A 4,409-nucleotide genomic window follows, 5' to 3' on the forward strand; every position below is an offset into this window, starting at 1 on the left:
CGGAAGTGGGTAGCCATGGCAGATGGTGTCATGGAAGGTCCAGGAGTGGGGAAGCCAGATGAGTCTAGAGAGCTCCACGGCACAGCCAGCAGTGGGATGTGCAGGCTGGACAGTGCCAGGCTGCCCATGTGCCAGTGCACCCTCTCTGCAATGAGGCAGCAACTCTGTGTGTGCCGGTCTGAATGCTGTCATCAAATTGCCAATGTGACCACTATGAAAAATGACAGTTCAAATTAGATGCTATTTACATCCAGGTTGCTGCTAGATGCTACAAGGATGGTGTTCTGAATTGTTGCAGATTTGCAGAAGCCCAGATCCAGAAGCACCCCGTCTAGCCCCAACTGCAGCTTCAGGAAGGTTGGCACCTGACGTGGAGCTGTTGAGGCACATGGTGGATACCAGGTTCTGTAGCTCTGTCCTGTGCCTTTGGGGTGGGAAGTCAGAGTGAAGATGGGCAAGTCCAGGGCAGGGCAGAAGAGCCCAAGGGGAGTTTATTGGAGGGTTAGTGGGTGCACCTTCCAGGGGAAGCACTAAACCTGGATTCCCCACCCTGATCTCCAGTATCCAACACCAACCCTCCTCATGACTATGGCTCTGGTTTCCAGGCTCCAGACCCTGCAGTTCTTCAATCTCCCTACTGGCTTGACTTTTTCCCAGTTCTCAGGGCTTATCTCCAGGCTCTTATCTCCAGACACCGCAGTTCTCCTGGTTCACAGAAAGCAGCGTGGTCCCCAAAAGACAGAAGCTGGCTTGACCCAAGCAGCACCAGGTTAGTCTCTGGTGCCCAGTGAAGTGCCTTACACCGGGTAGTCCTTGCCTGCTCACCTCCCTGGCTCACAATCTGCTTCCTCTGCTTTCCCTCTCTATGAGCCCTGGCTCTGCACACCTCCTGCCTTGCTGCACCCTCCAGTTCCTCAGGCCTGCACTGAGCCATGGCCAGCCTGCATATTCACTTTATACCTCCTAAAATGATGGGGCTAGAGAAAAGTGGACAAAATACATGAGTGGACATTTCATGGATGAGAAGTTCTAAAGTCCAGAGAATTTGCAAAGATGTCCATCTGATCAGTAACCAGGAAAACACTAAGAAACAAGATACATTTCCCTATGCGTGCAAATAGTAAAGATGAATGCCTGTGCCCCGAGCAGCTGCAGAGTGCCTTCCCCGGAGGTCCTTCCTGGAATCCCTCCTCAGTGAGGCTGTCCCCAGCCACAAGCCCCAGCACTTCTTTCTCACATTTTTAGGTGATCTTCCTCTTTTGCTTTCATCACCAATACTCTCCTATGTATTTCTGGCTTATTTATTGTCTGTCAGCTCCTACAGAAAGGTCAACTCCGTGATGACTAGAATTTCTGTCTGCTCAGTCACTGCAACAGGTTTCACACATAGCTGGGCACATAGTAAATGCTCACTCAGTATCTGTTGGCAACTGCAGAACGAGAAATTGCCCACAGGCTTAGATCAATAGGCAAAGTCTGTCTTGAAAATAAAAATATTTCCAGATTCAAACACCTGACTTTTGAATGACTTGAAATATCTCTTTTTGAAGATAGAATTTTGCTTGCTATGAAAGTTACTCAGGTCCAAGTGGCAAGTACTTCTTAACAACGGGTAATTGTAACTCCTCCAGACCACATATAAAGGCATGAGCCAAGGCCCTTTTTTTGTAGCGGTTGAGTGTGTGAGCTGTGGCCAGCTCCCATTCTTTCCCTCTCATGTCTGTGTGTGCTTCTCACAGTGACAGTGACTGCTGGACATACTCCCTCCCTAGGGATACTTGGGCTGGGGATCTACCAAATTGGGACCTGCTCTGTACAGGTGCCATCCATAAGAGGAGGAGCCCTGCAGCAGGACCTCCACACCAACTAACTACGCAACACCTGGAGCTCCAAAAAGCAGCTCCATAGTGCTGGGCCTTGCACACGGCCTGCAGAGCACACGGGACGTGGGGGCGCACATGCAGAGCAGGCTCACTGCGCACCGTGCATGGGCGTGGGTTCTGAACGTTTGACTCGGTCTGTTTCAGGAGTCAGCCTTTGACTATGAACCTAAACTTGAGAGCAAGAATGTTCTTGGGATTCTCAAAAGTCTTCAGATTTAACCACCTGTTATGTAATCATCACCCCTATAAAATTCAAGAAAATTTTCAACTGCATAAAAAAACCATGTACCCATTAGTAGCACATTATTTGGGACACATTATCAGAAAATGAGAGTCTCTGATCCCTTGGAGATCTAGTGGGGGCTATATGTCAACACATGTGATACATGTGTGTATACACACACATACACATATATACACACACACATATAGAATATAAAATATAAATTATATACAAATACGTAAGACAGTGACAAGGGCTATAGAGAAACATGTAAAAGAATAAGGGAAAAATAAAGAGGAAGGAACTATTCTGCTTAGGTAGGCAGGGAAGCTTTCTTTGCTAAGGTGCAGACCTAAGCAAATCTGAGGCATTTAAGCCAGGCAGAGCTCAGGGTAAAGAGCTTCCAGCTGAGGTAATAACCACGCAACGTCCCTGAGGCAGACCACCACTTGGTTTGTTCAAAAAAGACCAAGAAGCCAGTAGTGTGGCCAGAGCAGGATAAGCAGATGAGAAGGATATTGGAGATAAAGCTACAGAAGTGGAAGGAAGAGCATATGGAAGGTATTCAGAAACCATTACGGGTTCTTTTCTGAGTTAAAGAAAAAAACTTCCTGAGCTGGCCCCACACCCTAGTGGCTATGGGAGTCAAGAGACCATGTGTCTAACCACGGTTCTGATCTCTGCCCCAGTATCAGATGCATGTGTGTGTGTGCGCCCCAAATTTGGAGAGAGTGGGGAAATGGAGAGGGGGTTGTTGCATGACCATGCCCCAAAGGATCTCTCTCTCTCTCTCTCCTCTCCATCTAACATATGCTCACACCATTTGGGAAAATAAATAAATAAATAAAAATCACAAATATACAAACAAGCGTAAAATATGAAACATTTAGAGAAAAGAAGAAAGACTTCAGAATATAAGATCTGATGAAGAGTTCTTTTTGTTTTGAGAGGTTTTTTTTTTTTTTTTTTTTTTTTTTTGCAATAGGGCACGTGCGCTCGCCAGACAGAGAGAGAGAGACAGAGAGATAGAAAGTGAGAAATCCCCCCCCAGGGGGGATGGCCACGCCGCAATCCCTTCTCCATTCTCCTCTCGGGATCTTGGGCATGCACGCACACGCACCTGGCGTGTGTTTTAAGCCACCGGGTCCGGGACGCGAACCGCGGTCAACTACGTGGGAGTCCAGCAACATAGCCATTACGCTAACTGCTGGTCCCTGATGAAGAGGTCTTAGACATAACACCAAGAGCAAAACTTATGAAAGGAATAAATGACAAATTGCACATTTCTCAAACTTGAAAAAAATTCCTCTGTAAAAGAATGTTAAATGAATAGGAAGACCGACACAGAATGGGAGAAGATATTTTCAAATCATATACCCAACACAAAGTTTGTACTGGGAATGTAATAAAAGCTCTGGCAACTAAACAGTAACAGAGCAAACAATTTGACTAGAACATGAGCCAAAGACTTGAAGAGATATTCCACCTAAAAAATGTAGAGATGGAAATAAGTGCATAAGAAATATTTAGCATCATTAGTCATTCAGGCAATGCAACTTAAATACTAAATAAGATATTATTACATACTTATCAGAATTGTGAAGTTAGAAAAAATGTAGAGACCAAAACCAGGATGACCTTGCTCAAATATTGATGGAGCACAAATATCGAGTCCCATCACCACCAAACAATGACCCTGTTCTGCTCTGTGCTTTCTCATCTTGTCCGGGCAGCTCTTCCTTGAGGCTGGTCAAGACTCTACAGTGCTCACAGATGCCAGTTTGGCAGAAGTTTACATGGGGCTGTTCCTTGAGTACTAAAACCCTACTTGTAGGGCTGTCATCAGGCATGGTATCTCCCTTTCTTCAGGAAAGATGATTTTGGGGCCTGTCTTCCAGCCATGCTTGATGACAGCATGCCAGATCTTTTATCGGTGCATGCAGTTTGGCTATGAGGGTGGGCTGAGCTTCATGAGCTATGGGGAGCTATGGTACACCTTTCCCAGTGTGTACACATGTGGCCAGCAATCCAGAGGTGATTCTCAAACTAGGCCCCTGGAGCTCACCACTATCTCCAAGGAACGCTCTTTTTTAGCCAAGACTGCCGCATACCCACCCTTGACACAAGAGTCTGGAAGGAAGGAGACATCAATTTTACAATCTGGGACTCAAATATGGGGTGAGTTTCTTAGAGGACTCTTGAGATAATTTTTCCAGCAAAATTTGTGAATATAATTTGAGCTGAGTATAAAAACAAAAACTGGCGGTGGGTGGTGTCTGCAAGATGAACAGAAGGAAGTGTTG

This window comes from Tupaia chinensis, unplaced genomic scaffold, assembly GCF_000334495.1.
Source record: "Tupaia chinensis unplaced genomic scaffold, TupChi_1.0 Scaffold000147_1, whole genome shotgun sequence".
NCBI lineage: Eukaryota > Metazoa > Chordata > Mammalia > Scandentia > Tupaiidae > Tupaia > Tupaia belangeri.